Genomic DNA, 21,782 nt, shown 5'->3' on the forward strand with positions numbered 1-21,782 from the left:
TATACCACCTACCCGTGGTTTTTTTTTCTTTCTTCTTTATACATACTACATCTCATTATCAACCAGTCTATATTAGCAGCAGACACAGTACGGTAGTCCACGGCTGTAGCTACCTCTGTGTCGGCACTCGGCAGTCCACTCCTAGATGGGCCCGGTGTTTGTGTCGGCCACTAGGGTCGCTTATCTTACTCACACAGTCAGCTACCTCATTGCGCCTCTTTTTTTCTTTGCGTCATGTGCTGTTTGGGGAGGGTTTTTTGGAAGGGCCATCCTGCGTGACACTGCAGTGCCACTCCTAGATGGGCCCGGTGTTTGTGTCGGCCACTAGGGTCGCTTATCTTACTCACACAGTCAGCTACCTCATTGCGCCTCTTTTTTTCTTTGCGTCATGTGCTGTTTGGGGAGGGTTTTTTGGAAGGTACATCCTGCGTGACACTGCAGTGCCACTCCTAGATGGGCCCGGTGTTTGTGTCGGCCACTAGGGTCGCTTATCTTACTCACACAGTCAGCTACCTCATTGCGCCTCTTTTTTTCTTTGCGTCATGTGCTGTTTGGGGAGGGTTTTTTGGAAGGGCCATCCTGCGTGACACTGCAGTGCCACTCCTAGATGGGCCCGGTGTTTGTGTCGGCCACTAGGGTCGCTTATCTTACTCACACAGTCAGCTACCTCATTGCGCCTCTTTTTTTCTTTGCGTCATGTGCTGTTTGGGGAGGGTTTTTTGGAAGGGCCATCCTGTGTGACACTGCAGTGCCACTCCTAGATGGGCCCGGTGTTTGTGTCGGCCACTAGGGTCGCTTATCTTACTCACACAGTCAGCTACCTCATTGCGCCTCTTTTTTTCTTTGCGTCATGTGCTGTTTGGGGAGGGTTTTTTGGAAGGGACATCCTGCGTGACACTGCAGTGCCACTCCTAGATGGGCCCGGTGTTTGTGTCGGCCACTAGGGTCGCTTATCTTACTCACACAGCTACCTCGGTGCAAATTTTAGGACTAAAAATAATATTGTGAGGTGTGAGGTATTCAGAATAGACTGAAAATGAGTGTAAATTATGGTTTTTGAGGTTAATAATACTTTGGGATCAAAATGACCCCCAAATTCTATGATTTAAGCTGTTTTTTAGGGTTTTTTGAAAAAAACACCCGAATCCAAAACACACCCGAATCCGACAAAAAAAATTCGGTGAGGTTTTGCCAAAACGCGTTCGAACCCAAAACACGGCCGCGGAACCGAACCCAAAACCAAAACACAAAACCCAAAAAATTTCCGGCGCTCATCTCTAATTAATATACCATTCCCACCCCAGCACACATTAATATACAATCCCCTCCCCAGCGCACATTAATATACCATTCCCTTCCCAGTGCACATTAATATACCATTCCCTCCCCAGCACACATTAATATACCATTCCCACCCCAGCACACATTAATATACAATCCCCTCCCCAGCGCACATTAATATACCATTCCCTCCCCAGCACACATTAATATACCATTCCCTCCCCAGCACACATTAATATACCATTCCCTCCCCAGCACACATTAATATACCATTCCCACCCCAGCACACATTAATATACAATCCCCTCCCCAGCGCACATTAATATACCATTCCCTCCCCAGCACACATTAATATACCATTCCCTCCCCAGCACACATTAATATACCATTCCCTCCCCAGCACACATTAATATACCATTCCCTTCCCAGCACACATTAATATACCATTCCCTCACCAGCACACATTAATATAACATTCCCTCCCCAGCACACATTAATATACCTTTCCCTCCCCAGCACACATTAATATACCATTCCCTCCCCAGCACACATTAATATACCATTCCCTTCCCAGCACACATTAATATACCATTCCCTTCCCAGCACACATTAATATACCATTCCCTCCCCAGCACACATTAATATAACATTCCCTCCCCAGCACACATTAATATACCATTCCCTCCCCAGTACACATTAATATACCATTCCCTCACCAGCACACATTAATATACTATTCCCTCCCCAGCACACATTAATATACCATTCCCTTCCCAGCGCACATTAATATACCATTCCCTCCCCAGCACACATTAATATATCATTCCCTCCCCAGCACACATTAATATACCATTCCCTCCCCAACACACATTAATATACCATTCCCTCGCCAGCACACATTAATATACCATTCCCTCCCCAGCACACATTAATATACCATTCCCTCCCCCAGCACACATTAATATACCATTCCCTTCCCAGCACACATTAATATACCATTCCCTTCCCAGCACACATTAATATACCATTCCCTCCCCAGCACACATTAATATACCATTCCCTCCCCAGCACACATTAATATACCATCCACTCCCCAGCACACATTAATATACCATTCCCTCGCCAGCACACATTAATATACCATTCCCTCCCCAGCACACATTAATATACCAATCCCTCCCCAGCACACATTAATATACCATTCACTTCCCAGCACACATTAATATACCATCCTCTCCCCAGCACACATTAATATACCATTCCCTCCCCAGCGCACATTAATATACCATTCCCTCCCCAGCACACATTAATATACCATTCCCTTCCCAGCACACATTAATATACCATTCCCTTCCCAGCACACATTAATATACCATTCCCTCCCCAGCACACATTAATATACCATTCCCTCCCCAGCACACATTAATATTAGAGATGAGCGGGTTCGGTTCCTCGGAATCCGAACCCGCCCGAACTTCATGTTTTTTTTCACGGGTCCGAGCGACTCGGATCTTCCCGCCTTGCTCGGTTAACCCGAGCGCGCCCGAACGTCATCATGACGCTGTCGGATTCTCGCGAGGCTCGGATTCTATCGCGAGACTCGGATTCTATATAAGGAGCCGCGCGTCGCCGCCATTTTCACTCGTGCATTGAGATTGATAGGGAGAGGACGTGTCTGGCGTCCTCTCCATTAGAATAGAGATAGATTAGATAGAGAGAGAGAGATTGTGCAGAGTCGCAGACAGAGTTAGTTTACCACAGTCAGTGACCAGTGCAGTTGCTAGTTAACTTTTATTTAATATAATATATCCGTTCACTTCTCTCTGCTATATCCGTTCTCTGCCTGAAAAAAAAAACGATACACAGCACAGTCAGTCACACAGTGTGACTCAGTCTGTGTGCACTCAGCTCAGCCCAGTGTGCTGCACAGTCATCAATGTATAAATTAAAAGCTTATAATTAATTGTGGGGGAGACTGGGGAGCACTGCAGGTTGTTAGCAGGAGCCAGGAGTACAATTATATTAATTAACAGTGCACACTTTTGCTGCAGGAGTGGTGACCAGTGCATGACCACCAGTATAGTATTGTTGTATACTACTAATATCTCTTTAAATATCAACCAGTCTATATTAGCAGCAGACACAGTACAGTGCGGTAGTTCACGGCTGTGGCTACCTCTGTGTCGGCACACGGCAGGCAGTCCGTCCGACCAGAATTGTATTATTTATTATTATATACCTACCACCTAACCGTGGTTTTTTTTTCATTCTTTATACCGTCATAGTGTCATCCTAATTGTTACGAGTATACTACTATCTCTTTATCAACCAGTGTACAGTGCGGTAGTTCACGGCTGTGGCTACCTCTGTGTCGGCACACGGCAGGCAGTCCGTCCGACCAGAATTGTATTATTTATTATTATATACCTACCACCTAACCGTGGTTTTTTTTTTCATTCTTTATACCGTCATAGTGTCATCCTAATTGTTACGAGTATACTACTATCTCTTTATCAACCAGTGTACAGTGCGGTAGTTCACGGCTGTGGCTACCTCTGTGTCGGCACACGGCAGGCAGTCCGTCCGACCAGAATTGTATTATTTATTATTATATACCTACCACCTAACCGTGGTTTTTTTTTCATTCTTTATACCGTCATAGTGTCATCCTAATTGTTACGAGTATACTACTATCTCTTTATCAACCAGTGTACAGTGCGGTAGTTCACGGCTGTGGCTACCTCTGTGTCGGCACACGGCAGGCAGTCCGTCCGACCAGAATTGTATTATTTATTATTATATACCTACCACCTAACCGTGGTTTTTTTTTCATTCTTTATACCGTCATAGTGTCATCCTAATTGTTACGAGTATACTACTATCTCTTTATCAACCAGTGTACAGTGCGGTAGTTCACGGCTGTGGCTACCTCTGTGTCGGCACACGGCAGGCAGTCCGTCCGACCAGAATTGTATTATTTATTATTATATACCTACCACCTAACCGTGGTTTTTTTTTTCATTCTTTATACCGTCATAGTGTCATCCTAATTGTTACGAGTATACTACTATCTCTTTATCAACCAGTGTACAGTGCGGTAGTTCACGGCTGTGGCTACCTCTGTGTCGGCACACGGCAGGCAGTCCGTCCGACCAGAATTGTATTATTTATTATTATATACCTACCACCTAACCGTGGTTTTTTTTTTTCATTCTTTATACCGTCATAGTGTCATCCTAATTGTTACGAGTATACTACTATCTCTTTATCAACCAGTGTACAGTGCGGTAGTTCACGGCTGTGGCTACCTCTGTGTCGGCACACGGCAGGCAGTCCGTCCGACCAGAATTGTATTATTTATTATTATATACCTACCACCTAACCGTGGTTTTTTTTTTCATTCTTTATACCGTCATAGTGTCATCCTAATTGTTACGAGTATACTACTATCTCTTTATCAACCAGTGTACAGTGCGGTAGTTCACGGCTGTGGCTACCTCTGTGTCGGCACACGGCAGGCAGTCCGTCCGACCAGAATTGTATTATTTATTATTATATACCTACCACCTAACCGTGGTTTTTTTTTTCATTCTTTATACCGTCATAGTGTCATCCTAATTGTTACGAGTATACTACTATCTCTTTATCAACCAGTGTACAGTGCGGTAGTTCACGGCTGTGGCTACCTCTGTGTCGGCAGTCGGCAGGCAGTCCGTCCATCCATAATTGTATTATTATTATAATATATACCACCTAACCGTGGTTTTTTTTCCATTCTTTATACCGTCGTCATAGTGTCATACTAGTTGTTACGAGTATACTACTATCTCTTTATCAACCAGTGTACAGTGCGGTAGTTCACGGCTGTGGCTACCTCTGTGTCGGCAGTCGGCAGGCAGTCCGTCCATCCATAATTGTATTATTATTATAATATATACCACCTAACCGTGGTTTTTTTTTCATTCTTTATACCGTCGTCATAGTGTCATACTAGTTGTTACGAGTATACTACTATCTATTTATCAACCAGTGTACAGTGCGGTAGTTCACGGCTGTGGCTACCTCTGTGTCGGCAGTCGGCAGGCAGTCCGTCCATCCATAATTGTATTATTATTATAATATATACCACCTAACCGTGGTTTTTTTTCCATTCTTTATACCGTCGAAATAGTGTCATACTAGTTGTTACGAGTATACTACTATCTCTTTATCAACCAGTGTACAGTGCGGTAGTTCACGGCTGTGGCTACCTCTGTGTCGGCAGTCGGCAGGCAGTCCGTCCATCCATAATTGTATTATTATTATAATATATACCACCTAACCGTGGTTTTTTTATACCACCTAACCGTGGCAGTCCCTCCATAATTGTATACTAGTATCCAATCCATCCATCTCCATTGTTTACCTGAGGTGCCTTTTAGTTCTGCCTATAAAATATGGAGAACAAAAAAGTTGAGGTTCCAAAATTAGGGAAAGATCAAGATCCACTTCCACCTCGTGCTGAAGCTGCTGCCACTAGTCATGGCCGAGACGATGAAATGCCAGCAACGTCGTCTGCCAAGGCCGATGCCCAATGTCATAGTACAGAGCATGTCAAATCCAAAACACCAAATATCAGAAAAAAAAGGACTCCAAAACCTAAAATAAAATTGTCGGAGGAGAAGCGTAAACTTGCCAATATGCCATTTACCACACGGAGTGGCAAGGAACGGCTGAGGCCCTGGCCTATGTTCATGGCTAGTGGTTCAGCTTCACATGAGGATGGAAGCACTCAGCCTCTCGCTAGAAAACTGAAAAGACTCAAGCTGGCAAAAGCACCGCAAAGAACTGTGCGTTCTTTGAAATCCCAAATCCACAAGGAGAGTCCAATTGTGTCGTTTGCGATGCCTGACCTTCCCAACACTGGACGTGAAGAGCATGCGCCTTCCACTATTTGCATGCCCCCTGCAAGTGCTGGAAGGAGCACCCGCAGTCCAGTTCCTGATAGTCAGATTGAAGATGTCAGTGTTGAAGTACACCAGGATGAGGAGGATATGGGTGTTGCTGGCGCTGGGGAGGAAATTGACCAGGAGGATTCTGATGGTGAGGTGGTTTGTTTAAGTCAGGCACCCGGGGAGACACCTGTTGTCCGTGGGAGGAATATGGCCGTTGACATGCCAGGTGAAAATACCAAAAAAATCAGCTCTTCGGTGTGGAGGTATTTCACCAGAAATGCGGACAACAGGTGTCAAGCCGTGTGTTCCCTTTGTCAAGCTGTAATAAGTAGGGGTAAGGACGTTAACCACCTCGGAACATCCTCCCTTATACGTCACCTGCAGCGCATTCATAATAAGTCAGTGACAAGTTCAAAAACTTTGGGTGACAGCGGAAGCAGTCCACTGACCAGTAAATCCCTTCCTCTTGTAACCAAGCTCACGCAAACCACCCCACCAACTCCCTCAGTGTCAATTTCCTCCTTCCCCAGGAATGCCAATAGTCCTGCAGGCCATGTCACTGGCAAGTCTGACGAGTCCTTTCCTGCCTGGGATTCCTCCGATGCATCCTTGCGTGTAACGCCTACTGCTGCTGGCGCTGCTGTTGTTGCCGCTGGGAGTCGATGGTCATCCCAGAGGGGAAGTCGTAAGCCCACTTGTACTACTTCCAGTAAGCAATTGACTGTTCAACAGTCCTTTGCGAGGAAGATGAAATATCACAGCAGTCATCCTACTGCAAAGCGGATAACTGAGTCCTTGACAACTATGTTGGTGTTAGACGTGCGTCCGGTATCCGCCGTTAGTTCACAGGGAACTAGACAATTTATTGAGGCAGTGTGCCCCCGTTACCAAATACCATCTAGGTTCCACTTCTCTAGGCAGGCGATACCGAGAATGTACACGGACGTCAGAAAAAGACTCACCAGTGTCCTAAAAAATGCAGTTGTACCCAATGTCCACTTAACCACGGACATGTGGACAAGTGGAGCAGGGCAGGGTCAGGACTATATGACTGTGACAGCCCACTGGGTAGATGTATGGACTCCCGCCGCAAGAACAGCAGCGGCGGCACCAGTAGCAGCATCTCGCAAACGCCAACTCTTTCCTAGGCAGGCTACGCTTTGTATCACCGCTTTCCAGAATACGCACACAGCTGAAAACCTCTTACGGCAACTGAGGAAGATCATCGCGGAATGGCTTACCCCAATTGGACTCTCCTGTGGATTTGTGGCATCGGACAACGCCAGCAATATTGTGTGTGCATTAAATATGGGCAAATTCCAGCACGTCCCATGTTTTGCACATACCTTGAATTTGGTGGTGCAGAATTTTTTAAAAAACGACAGGGGCGTGCAAGAGATGCTGTCGGTGGCCAGAAAAATTGCGGGACACTTTCGGCGTACAGGCACCACGTACAGAAGACTGGAGCACCACCAAAAACTACTGAACCTGCCCTGCCATCATCTGAAGCAAGAAGTGGTAACGAGGTGGAATTCAACCCTCTATATGCTTCAGAGGTTGGAGGAGCAGCAAAAGGCCATTCAAGCCTATACAATTGAGCACGATATAGGAGATGGAATGCACCTGTCTCAAGTGCAGTGGAGAATGATTTCAACGTTGTGCAAGGTTCTGATGCCCTTTGAACTTGCCACACGTGAAGTCAGTTCAGACACTGCCAGCCTGAGTCAGGTCATTCCCCTCATCAGGCTTTTGCAGAAGAAGCTGGAGGCATTGAAGAAGGAGCTAACACGGAGCAATTCCGCTAGGCATGTGGGACTTGTGGATGCAGCCCTTAATTCGCTTAACAAGGATTCACGGGTGGTCAATCTGTTGAAATCAGAGCACTACATTTTGGCCACCGTGCTCGATCCTAGATTTAAAGCCTACCTTGGATCTCTCTTTCCGGCAGACACAGGTCTGCTGGGGTTGAAAGACCTGCTGGTGACAAAATTGTCAAGTCAAGCGGAACGCGACCTGTCAACATCTCCTCCTTCACATTCTCCCGCAACTGGGGGTGCGAGGAAAAGGCTCAGAATTCCGAGCCCACCCGCTGGCGGTGATGCAGGGCAGTCTGGAGCGACTGCTGATGCTGACATCTGGTCCGGACTGAAGGACCTGACAACGATTACGGACATGTCGTCTACTGTCACTGCATATGATTCTCTCAACATTGATAGAATGGTGGAGGATTATATGAGTGACCGCATCCAAGTAGGCACGTCACACAGTCCGTACTTATACTGGCAGGAAAAAGAGGCAATTTGGAGGCCCTTGCACAAACTGGCTTTATTCTACCTAAGTTGCCCTCCCACAAGTGTGTACTCCGAAAGAGTGTTTAGTGCCGCCGCTCACCTTGTCAGCAATCGGCGTACGAGGTTACATCCAGAAAATGTGGAGAAGATGATGTTCATTAAAATGAATTATAATCAATTCCTCCGCGGAGACATTGACCAGCAGCAATTGCCTCCACAAAGTACACAGGGAGCTGAGATGGTGGATTCCAGTGGGGACGAATTGATAATCTGTGAGGAGGGGGATGTACACGGTGATATATCGGAGGGTGAAGATGAGGTGGACATCTTGCCTCTGTAGAGCCAGTTTGTGCAAGGAGAGATTAATTGCTTCTTTTTTGGGGGGGGTCCAAACCAACCCGTCATATCAGTCACAGTCGTGTGGCAGACCCTGTCACTGAAATGATGGGTTGGTTAAAGTGTGCATGTCCTGTTTTGTTTATACAACATAAGGGTGGGTGGGAGGGCCCAAGGATAATTCCATCTTGCACCTCTTTTTTCTTTTCTTTTTCTTTGCATCATGTGCTGATTGGGGAGGGTTTTTTGGAAGGGACATCCTGCGTGACACTGCAGTGCCACTCCTAGATGGGCCCGGTGTTTGTGTCGGCCACTAGGGTCGCTAATCTTACTCACACAGTCAGCTACCTCATTGCGCCTCTTTTTTTCTTTGCGTCATGTGCTGTTTGGGGAGGGTTTTTTGGAAGGGACATCCTGCGTGACACTGCAGTGCCACTCCTAGATGGGCCCGGTGTTTGTGTCGGCCACTAGGGTCGCTAATCTTACTCACACAGTCAGCTACCTCATTGCGCCTCTTTTTTTCTTTGCGTCATGTGCTGTTTGGGGAGGGTTTTTTGGAAGGGACATCCTGCGTGACACTGCAGTGCCACTCCTAGATGTGCCCGGTGTTTGTGTCGGCCACTAGGGTCGCTAATCTTACTCACACAGTCAGCTACCTCATTGCGCCTCTTTTTTTCTTTGCGTCATGTGCTGTTTGGGGAGGGTTTTTTGGAAGGGCCATCCTGCGTGACACTGCAGTGCCACTCCTAGATGGGCCCGGTGTTTGTGTCGGCCACTAGGGTCGCTTATCTTACTCACACAGCGACCTCGGTGCAAATTTTAGGACTAAAAATAATATTGTGAGGTGTGATGTGTTCAGAATAGGCTGAAAATGAGTGTAAATTATGTTTTTTGAGGTTAATAATACTTTGGGATCAAAATTACCCCCAAATTCTATGATTTAAGCTGTTTTTTAGGGTTTTTTGAAAAAAACACCCGAATCCAAAACACACCCGAATCCGACAAAAAAAATTCGGTGAGATTTTGCCAAAACGCGGTCGAACCCAAAACACGGCCGCGGAACCGAACCCAAAACCAAAACACAAAACCCGAAAAATTTCCGGCGCTCATCTCTAATTAATATACCATTCCCTCCCCAGCACACATTAATATACCATTTCCTCCTTAGCACACATTAATATACCATTCCCTTCCCAGCACACATTAATATACCATTCCCTCCCCAGCACACATTAATATACCATTCCCACCCCAGCGCACATTAATATACCATTCCCCAGCACACATTAATATACCATTCCCTCCCCAGCACACATTAATATACCATTCCCTCCCCAGCACACATTAATATACCATTCCCTCCCCAGGACACATTAATATACCACTCCCTCCCCAGCACACATTAATATACCATTCCCTCCCCAGCACACATTAATATACCATTCCGTTCCCAACACACATTAATATACCATTCCCTTCCCAGCACACATTAATATACCATTCCCTCCCCAGCACACATTAATATACCACTCCCTCCCCAACACACATTAATATACCATTCCCTCCCCAGCACACATTAATATACCATTCCCTTCCCAGCACACATTAATATACCATTCCCTCCCCAGCACACATTAATATACCATTCCCTCCCCAGCACACATTAATATACCACTCCCTCCCCAGCACACATTAATATACCATTCCCTCCCCAGCACACATTAATATACCATTCCCACCCCAGCACACATTAATATACCATTCCCTCCCCAGCACACATTAATATACCATTCCCTCCCCAGCGCACATTAATATACCATTCCCTCCCCCAGCACACATTAATATACCATTCCCTTCCCAGCACACATTAATATACCATTCCCTCCCCAGAACACATTAATATACCATTCCCTCCCCCAGCACACATTAATATACCATTCCCTCCCCAGCACACATTAATATACCATTCCCTCCCCAGCGCACATTAATATACCATTCCCTCCCCCAGCACACATTAATATACCATTCCCTCCCCAGCACACATTAATATACCATTCCCACCCCAGCACACATTAATATACCATTCCCTCCCCAGCACACATTAATATACCAATCCCTCCCCAGCACACATTAATATACCATTCCCTTCCCAGCACACATTAATATACCATCCCCTCCCCAGCACACATTAATATACCATTCCCTCCCCAGCACACATTAATATACCATTCCCTCCCCAGCACACATTAATATACCATTCCCTTCCCAGCACACATTAATATACCATCCCCTCCCCAGCACACATTAATATACCAATCCCTCCCCAGCACACATTAATATACCATTCCCTCCCCAGCACACATTAATATTAGAGATGAGCGCCTGAAATTTTTCGGGTTTTGTGTTTTGGTTTTGGGTTCGGTTCCGCGGCCGTGTTTTGGGTTCGAACGCGTTTTGGCAAAACCTCACCGAATTTTTTTTGTCGGATTTGGGTGTGTTTTGGATTCGGGTGTTTTTTTCAAAAAACACTAAAAAACAGCTTAAATCATAGAATTTGGGGGTCATTTTGATCCCAAAGTATTATTAACCTCAAAAAATAAGAATTTACTTACCGATAATTCTATTTCTCATAGTCCGTAGTGGATGCTGGGACTCCGTCAGGACCATGGGGAATAGCGGGCTCCGCAGGAGACAGGGCACATCTAAAAAAGCTTTTAGGTCACATGGTGCGTACTGGCTCCTCCCCCTATGACCCTCCTCCAAGCCTCAGTTAGGTACTGTGCCCGGACGAGCGTACACAATAAGGAAGGATCTTGAATCCCGGGTAAGACTCATACCAGCCACACCAATCACACCGTACAACTTGTGATCTGAACCCAGTTAACAGTATGATAACACAAACGAAGTAGCCTCTGAACAGATGGCTCACAACAACAGTAATAACCCGATTTTTGTAACAATAACTATGTACAAGCATTGCAGACAATCCGCACTTGGGATGGGCGCCCAGCATCCACTACGGACTATGAGAAATAGAATTATCGGTAAGTAAATTCTTATTTTCTCTAACGTCCTAGTGGATGCTGGGACTCCGTCAGGACCATGGGGATTATACCAAAGCTCCCAAACGGGCGGGAGAGTGCGGATGACTCTGCAGCACCGAATGAGAGAACTCCAGGTCCTCTTTAGCCAGAGTATCAAATTTGTAAAATTTTACAAACGTGTTCTCCCCTGACCACGTAGCTGCTCGGCAAAGTTGTAATGCCGAGACTCCTCGGGCAGCCGCCCAGGATGAGCCCACTTTCCTTGTGGAATGGGCCTTTACAGATTTAGGCTGTGGCAGGCCTGCCACAGAATGTGCAAGTTGGATTGTACTACATATCCAACGTGCAATCGTCTGTTTAGACGCAGGAGCACCCAACTTGTTGGGTGCATACAATGTAAACAACGAGTCAGATTTTCTGACTCCAGCTGTCCTTGAAATATATATTTTTAATGCTCTGACAACGTCCAGTAACTTGGAGTCCTCCAAGTCGCTAGTAGCCGCAGGCACCACAATAGGCTGGTTCAAGTGAAATGCCGAAACCACCTTAGGGAGAAATTGAGGACGTGTCCTCAATTCTGCCCTGTCCGAATGGAATATCAGATATGGGCTTTTGTATGACAAAGCTGCCAACTCCGAAACTCTCCTGGCTGAAGCCAGGGCCAACAGCATGGTTACCTTCCATGTAAGGTATTTTAAATCTACCGATTTTAAAGGCTCAAACCAATGAGATTTGAGAAAATTTAGAACCACGTTCAAATCCCACGGTGCCACTGGAGGCACTATTGGGGGTTGTATATGTAGTACACCTTTGACAAAAGTTTGTACTTCAGGCACTGACGCCAATTCCTTCTGGAAGAAAATTGATAAGGCCGAAATTTGAACTTTAATGGACCCCAATTTGAGGCCCATAGACAATCCTGCTTGCAGGAAATGTAAGAATCGACCCAATTGAAATTCTTCCGTTGGAGCCTTCTTGGCCTCACACCACGCAACATATTTTCTCCAAATGCGGTGATAATGTTGTGCGGTCACTTCTTTCCTGGCTTTAATTAAAGTAGGAATAACTTCCTCAGGAATGCCCTTCTCTTTTAGAATCCGGCGTTCAACCGCCATGCCGTCAAACGCAGCCGCGGTAAGTCTTGGAACATACAAGGTCCCTGCTGAAGCAGATCCCTTCTTAGAGGTAGAGGCCACGGATCCTCCGTGAGCATCTCTTGAAGTTCCGGATACCAAGTTCTTCTTGGCCAGTCCGGAGCTACCAGTATTGTTCTTACTCCTCTTTTCCGTATAATTCTCAGTACCTTTGGTATGAGAGGCAGAGGAGGGAACACATACACTGACTGGTACACCCACGGTGTTACCAGAGCGTCCACAGCTATTGCCTGAGGGTCTCTTGACCTGGCGCAATACCTGTCCAATTTTTTGTTGAGGCGAGACGCCATCATGTCCACCTTTGGTTTTTCCCAACGGTTCACAATCATGTGGAAAACTTCTGGATGAAGTCCCCACTCTCCCGGGTGAAGGTCGTGTCTGCTGAGGAAATCTGCTTCCCAGTTGTCCACTCCCGGGATGAACACTGCTGACAGTGCTACGACATGATTCTCCGCCCAGCGCAGAATCCTTGCAGCTTCTGCCATTGCACTCCTGCTTCTCGTGCCGCCTTGTCGGTTTACGTGGGCGACTGCCGTGATGTTGTCGGACTGGATCAACACCGGCTGACCCTGAAGCAGCGATTTTGCCAGGCTTAGAGCATTGTAGATCGCTCTTAGCTCCAGTATATTTATGTGAAGAGACGTCTCCAGGTTTGACCACACGCCCTGGAAGTTTCTTCCCTTTGTGACTGCTCCCCAACCTCGTAGGCTGGCATCCGTAGTCACCAGGACCCAGTCCTGTATGCCGAATCTGCGGCCCACTAACAGATGGGCAGTCTGCAACCACCACAGGAGAGACAACCTTGTTCTCGGTGACAGTGTTATCCGCTGATGCATGTGCAGATGCGATCCGGACCATTTGTCCAGCAGATCCCACTGAAATGTTCGTGCATGGAATCTGCCGAATGGAATCGCTTCGTACGAAGCCACCATCTTTCCCAGGACTCTTGTGCATTGATGTACTGACACAGTTCCTGGTTTTAGGAGGTTCTTGACAAGTTCGGATAACTCCCATGCTTTCTCTTCCGGGAGAAATACCTTTTTCTGAACCGTGTCCAGAATCATGCCCAGGAACAGCAGATGTGTTGTCGGGGTCAATTGAGATTTTGGAAGATTTAGAATCCACCCGTGTTGCTGAAGCACTACTTGTGTTAGCGCTACACCGACTTCCAGCTGTTCTCTGGACTTTGCCCTTATCAGGAGATCGTCCAAGTAAGGGATAATTAATACGCCTTTTCTTCGTAGAAGAACCATCATTTCGGTCATTACCTTGGTAAAGACCCGAGGGGCCGTGGACAACCCAAACGGCAGCGTTTGAAACTGATAATGACAGTCTTGTATCACGAACCTGAGATACCCTTGGTGTGAGGGGTAAATCGGGACATGTAGATAAGCATCTTTTATGTCCAAGGACACCATGAAGTCTCCTTCTTCCAGATTCGCTATCACTGCTCTGAGTGACTCCATCTTGAACTTGAATTTCTTTATGTACAGGTTCAAGGATTTCAGATTTAGAATAGGCCTTACCGAACCGTCCGGTTTCGGTACCACAAATAGTGTGGAATAATACCCCTTTCCCTGTTGTAGGAGGGGTACCTTGACTATCACCTGCTGAGAATACAGCTTGTGAATGGCTTCCAAAACCGACGTCCTTTCTGAGGGAGACGTTGGTAAAGCAGACTTTAGGAACCGGCGAGGGGGAGACCTTTCGAACTCCAGCATGTAACCCTGAGATACTATCTGCAGGACCCACGGGTCCACTTGTGAGTGAACCCATTGATTGCTGAAAATCTTGAGTCGACCCCCCACCGTTCCTGAGTCCGCTTGTAAAGCCCCAGCGTCATGCTGATGGCTTTGTAGAAGCCGGGGCGGGCTTCTGTTCCTGGGCAGGGGCTGCTTGCTGCCCTTTCTTACCCTTTCCTCTGCCTCGCGGCAGATAAGACTGTCCTTTTGGTCGCTTTTTATAGGAGCGAAAGGACTGCGGCTGAAAAGACGGTGTCTTTTTCTGTTGGGAGGGGGTCTGAGGTAAAAAAAGTGGATTTGCCGGCAGTTGCCGTGGCCACCAGGTCCGAAAGACCGACCCCAAACAATTCCTCTCCTTTATATGGCAATACTTCCATATGCCTCTTGGAATCCGCATCACCTGACCACTGTCGCGTCCATAAACTTCTTCTGGCAGATATGGACATCGCGCTTACTCTTGATGCTAGAGTACAAACATCCCTCTGAGCATCTCGCATATAAAGGAAAGCATCCTTTAATTGCTCTAGAGTCAATAAAATACTGTCCCTATCCAGGGTATCAATATTTTCAGTCAGAGAATCCAACCACACTACCCCAGCACTGCACATCCAGGCTGAGGCTATTGCCGGTCGCAGTATAACACCAGTATGTGTGTATATACTCTTCAGTGTAGTTTCCAGCCTCCTATCTGCTGGATCCTTGAGGGCGGCCGTATCAGGAGACGGCAACGCCACTTGCTTTGATAAACGTGTGAGCGCCTTATCCACCCTAGGGGGTGTTTCCCAGCGCGCCCTAACCTCTGGTGGGAAAGGGTATAATGCCAATAACTTCTTGGAAATTAGCAGTTTTCTATCGGGGTTAACCCACGCTTCATCACACACGTCATTCAATTCCTCTGATTCTGGAAAAAATACAGGTAGTTTTTTCACCCCCCACATAATACCCCCTTTTTGAGGTACCAGCAGTATCAGAGATCTGCAAAGCCTCCTTCATTGCCGTGATCATATAACGTGTGGCCCTATTGGAAAATACGTTTGTTTCTTCACCGTCGACACTAGATTCATCTGTGTCGGTACCCGTGTCGACTGACTGAGGTAAAGGACGTTTTACAGCCCCTGACGGTGTCTGAGACGCCTGAACCGGTACTAACTGGTTTGCCGGGCGTCTTATTTCGTCAACTGACTTTTGTAATGTGCTGACATTATCACGTAATTCCATAACTAATGCCATCCATTCCGGTGTCGACTCCCTAGGGGGTGACATTACCATCATCGGCAATTGCTCTGCCTCCACACCAACATCGTCCTCATACATGTCGACACACACGTACCGACACACAGCAGCCACACAGGGAATGCTCTAATCGAAGACAGGACCCCCTAGCCCTTTGGGGAGACAGAGGGAGAGTTTGCCAGCACACACCAAAAGCGCTATAAATGTATATAAACAACCCTAGAAGGTGTTGTTTACTATATATGCGCTCTTAATATATAAATATCGCCAATTTATGCCCCCCTTCTCTTTGTTACCCTGTTTCTGTAGTGCAGTGCAGGGGAGAGACCTGGGAGCCTTCCTCACCAGCGGAGCTGAGCAGGAAAATGGCGCTGAGTGCTGAGGAGAATAAGCTCCGCCCCTTTTTCGGCGGGCTTTCCCCCGGTTTTTAAGAAACTGGCCTGGGTTAAAATACATACATATAGCCTTAATGGCTATATGTGATGTATTTATTTTGCCACTAAAGGTAATTATATTGCTGCCCAGGGCGCCCCCAGCAGCGCCCTGCACCCTCCGTGACTGAGTCAGTGAGCCGTGTGACAACAATGGCGCACAGCTGCCGTGCTGTGCGCTACCTTCAAGAAGACTGAGGAGTCTTCTGCCGCCTGCTTTCCGGACCTCCGTTCTGCCGTCTCTTCAGCGTCTGTAAGGGGGATCGGCGGCGCGGCTCCGGGACGAACCCCAGGCTGACCTGTGTTCCGACTCCCTCTGGAGCTAAGTGTCCAGTAGCCTAAGACTCCAATCCATCCTGCACGCAGGTGAGTTGGAAATCTCTCCCCTAAGTCCCTCGATGCAGTGATCCTGTTGCCAGCAGGAATCACTGAGATTGAAACCTAAAAAAAAAACTTTCTAAACAGCTCTTTAGGAGAGCCACCTAGATTGCACCCTCTCGGACGGGCACAAAAACCTAACTGAGGCTTGGAGGAGGGTCATAGGGGGAGGAGCCAGTATGCACCATGTGACCTAAAAGCTTTTTTAGATGTGCCCTGTCTCCTGCGGAGCCCGCTATTCCCCATGGTCCTGACGGAGTCCCAGAAACCATAATTTACACTCATTTTCAGTCTATTCTGAATACCTCACACCTCACAATATTATTTTTAGTCCTAAAATTTGCACCGAGGTCGCTGTGTGAGTAAGATAAGCGACCCTAGTGGCCGACACAAACACCGGGCCCATCTAGGAGTGGCACTGCAGTGTCACGCAGGATGTCCCTTCCAAAAAACCCTCCCCAAACAGCACATGACGCAAAGAAAAAAAGAGGCGCAATGAGGTAGCTGTGTGAGTAAGATTAGTGACCCTAGTGGCCGACACAAACACCGGGCCCATCTAGGAGTGGCACTGCAGTGTCACGCAGGATGGCCCTTCCAAAAAACCCTCCCCAAACAGCACATGACGCAAAGAAAAAAAGAGGCGCAATGAGGTAGCTGTGTGAGTAAGATTAGCGACCCTAGTGGCCGACACAAACACCGGGCCCATCTAGGAGTGGCACTGCAGTGTCACGCAGGATGTCCCTTCCAAAAAACCCTCCCCAAACAGCACATGACGCAAAGAAAAAAAGAGGCGCAATGAGGTAGCTGACTGTGTGAGTAAGATTAGCGACCCTAGTGGCCGACACAAACACCGGGCCCATCTAGGAGTGGCACTGCAGTGTCACGCAGGATGTCCCTTCCAAAAAACCCTCCCCAAACAGCACATGACGCAAAGAAAAAAAGAGGCGCAATGAGGTAGCTGACTGTGTGAGTAAGATTAGCGACCCTAGTGGCCGACACAAACACCGGGCCCATTTAGGAGTGGCACTGCAGTGTCACGCAGGATGTCCCTTCCAAAAAACCCTCCCCAATCAGCACATGATGCAAAGAAAAAGAAAAGAAAAAAGAGGTGCAAGATGGAATTGTCCTTGGGCCCTCCCACCCACCCTTATGTTGTATAAACAAAACAGGACATGCACACTTTAACCAACCCATCATTTCAGTGACAGGGTCTGCCACACGACTGTGACTGATATGACGGGTTGGTTTGGACCCCCCCCAAAAAGAAGCAATTAATCTCTCCTTGCACAAACTGGCTCTACAGAGGCAAGATGTCCACCTCATCATCACCCTCCGATATATCACCGTGTACATCCCCCTCCTCACAGATTATCAATTCGTCCCCACTGGAATCCACCATCTCAGCTCCCTGTGTACTTTGTGGAGGCAATTGCTGCTGGTCAATGTCTCCGCGGAGGAATTGATTATAATTCATTTTAATGAACATCATCTTCTCCACATTTTCTGGATGTAACCTCGTACGCCGATTGCTGACAAGGTTAGCGGCGGCACTAAACACTCTTTCGGAGTACACACTTGTGGGAGGGCAACTTAGGTAGAATAAAGCCAGTTTGTGCAAGGGCCTCCAAATTGCCTCTTTTTCCTGCCAGTATAAGTACGGACTGTGTGACGTGCCTACTTGGATGCGGTCACTCATATAATCCTCCACCATTCTATCAATGTTGAGAGAATCATATGCAGTGACAGTAGACGACATGTCCGTAATCGTTGTCAGGTCCTTCAGTCCGGACCAGATGTCAGCATCAGCAGTCGCTCCAGACTGCCCTGCATCACCGCCAGCGGGTGGGCTCGGAATTCTGAGCCTTTTCCTCGCACCCCCAGTTGCGGGAGAATGTGAAGGAGGAGATGTTGACAGGTCGCGTTCCGCTTGACTTGACAATTTTGTCATCAGCAGGTCTTTCAACCCCAGCAGACTTGTGTCTGCCGGAAAGAGAGATCCAAGGTAGGCTTTAAATCTAGGATCGAGCACGGTGGCCAAAATGTAGTGCTCTGATTTCAACAGATTGACCACCTGTGAATCCTTGTTAAGCGAATTAAGGGCTCCATCCACAAGTCCCACATGCCTAGCGGAATCGCTCCGTGTTAGCTCCTCCTTCAATGTCTCCAGCTTCTTCTGCAAAAGCCTGATGAGGGGAATGACCTGACTCAGGCTGGCAGTGTCTGAACTGACTTCACGTGTGGCAAGTTCAAAGGGCATCAGAACCTTGCACAACGTTGAAATCATTCTCCACTGCGCCTGAGACAGGTGCATTCCACCTACTATATCGTGCTCAATTGTATAGGCTTGAATGGCCTTTTGCTGCTCCTCCAACCTCTGAAGCATATAGAGGGTTGAATTCCACCTCGTTACCACTTCTTGCTTCAGATGATGGCAGGGCAGGTTCAGTAGTTTTTGGTGGTGCTCCAGTCTTCTGTACGTGGTGCCTGTACGCCGAAAGTGTCCCGCAATTCTTCTGGCCACCGACAGCATCTCTTGCACGCCCCTGTCGTTTTTTAAAAAATTCTGCACCACCAAATTCAAGGTATGTGCAAAACATGGGACGTGCTGGAATTTGCCCATATTTAATGCACACACAATATTGCTGGCGTTGTCCGATGCCACAAATCCACAGGAGAGTCCAATTGGGGTAAGCCATTCCGCGATGATCTTCCTCAGTTGCCGTAAGAGGTTTTCAGCTGTGTGCGTATTCTGGAAAGCGGTGATACAAAGCGTAGCCTGCCTAGGAAAGAGTTGGCGTTTGCGAGATGCTGCTACTGGTGCCGCCGCTGCTGTTCTTGCGGCGGGAGTCCATACATCTACCCAGTGGGCTGTCACAGTCATATAGTCCTGACCCTGCCCTGCTCCACTTGTCCACATGTCCGTGGTTAAGTGGACATTGGGTACAACTGCATTTTTTAGGACACTGGTGAGTCTTTTTCTGACGTCCGTGTACATTCTCGGTATCGCCTGCCTAGAGAAGTGGAACCTAGATGGTATTTGGTAACGGGGGCACACTGCCTCAATAAATTGTCTAGTTCCCTGTGAACTAACGGCGGATACCGGACGCACGTCTAACACCAACATAGTTGTCAAGGCCTCAGTTATCCGCTTTGCAGCAGGATGACTGCTGTGATATTTCATCTTCCTCGCAAAGGACTGTTGAACAGTCAATTGCTTACTGGAAGTAGTACAAGTGGGCTTACGACTTCCCCTCTGGGATGACCATCGACTCCCAGCAGCAACAACAGCAGCGCCAGCAGCAGTAGGCGTTACACGCAAGGATGCATCGGAGGAATCCCAGGCAGGAGAGGAATCGTCAGAATTGCCAGTGACATGGCCTGCAGGACTATTGGCATTCCTGGGGAAGGAGGAAATTGACACTGAGGGAGTTGGTGGGGTGGTTTGCGTGAGCTTGGTTACAAGAGGAAGGGATTTACTGGTCAGTGGACTGCTTCCGCTGTCACCCAAAGTTTTTGAACTTGTCACTGACTTATTATGAATGCGCTGCAGGTGACGTATAAGGGAGGATGTTCCGAGGTGGTTAACGTCCTTACCCCTACTTATTACAGCTTGACAAAGGGAACACACGGCTTGACACCTGTTGTCCGCATTTCTGGTGAAATACCTCCACACCGAAGAGCTGATTTTTTTGGTATTTTCACCTGGCATGTCAACGGCCATATTCCTCCCACGGACAACAGGTGTCTCCCCGGGTGCCTGACTTAAACAAACCACCTCACCATCAGAATCCTCCTGGTCAATTTCCTCCCCAGCGCCAGCAACACCCATATCCTCCTCATCCTGGTGTACTTCAACACTGACATCTTCAATCTGACTATCAGGAACTGGACTGCGGGTGCTCCTTCCAGCACTTGCAGGGGGCGTGCAAATGGTGGAAGGCGCATGCTCTTCACGTCCAGTGTTGGGAAGGTCAGGCATCGCAACCGACACAATTGGACTCTCCTTGTGGATTTGGGAATTCGAAGAATGCACAGTTCTTTGCTGTGCTGCTTTTGCCAGCTTGAGTCTTTTCATTTTTCTAGCGAGAGGCTGAGTGCTTCCATCCTCATGTGAAGCTGAACCACTAGCCATGAACATAGGCCAGGGCCTCAGCCGTTCCTTGCCACTCCGTGTCGTAAATGGCATATTGGCAAGTTTACGCTTCTCCTCCGACAATTTTATTTTAGGTTTTGGAGTCCTTTTTTTTCTGATATTTGGTGTTTTGGATTTGACATGCTCTGTACTATGACATTGGGCATCGGCCTTGGCAGACGACGTTGCTGGCATTTCATCGTCTCGGCCATGACTAGTGGCAGCAGCTTCAGCACGAGGTGGAAGTGGATCTTGATCTTTCCCTAATTTTGGAACCTCAACATTTTTGTTCTCCATATTTTAATAGGCACAACTAAAAGGCACCTCAGGTAAACAATGGAGATGGATACTAGTATACAATTATGGACTGCCTGCCGAGTGCAGACACAGAGGTGGCCACAGCCGTGAACTACCGTACTGTACTGTGTCTGCTGCTAATATAGACTGGTTGATAAAGAGATGTCTATGTAACTATGTATGTATAAAGAAGAAAGAAAAAAAAACCACGGTTAGGTGGTATACAATTATGGACGGACTGCCTGCCGAGTGCAGACACAGAGGTAGCCACAGCCGTGAACTACCGTACTGTACTGTGTCTGCTGCTAATATAGACTGGTTGATAAAGAGATGTCTATGTAACTATGTATGTATAAAGAAGAAAGAAAAAAAAACCACGGTTAGGTGGTATACAATTATGGACGGACTGCCTGCCGAGTGCAGACACAGAGGTAGCCACAGCCGTGAACTACCGTACTGTACTGTGTCTGCTGCTAATATAGACTGGTTGATAAAGAGATGTCGTAGTAGTATGTATGTATAAAGAAGA

The sequence above is a fragment of the Pseudophryne corroboree genome, chromosome 6, assembly GCF_028390025.1.
Source record: "Pseudophryne corroboree isolate aPseCor3 chromosome 6, aPseCor3.hap2, whole genome shotgun sequence".
Classification (NCBI taxonomy): Eukaryota; Metazoa; Chordata; class Amphibia; order Anura; family Myobatrachidae; genus Pseudophryne; species Pseudophryne corroboree.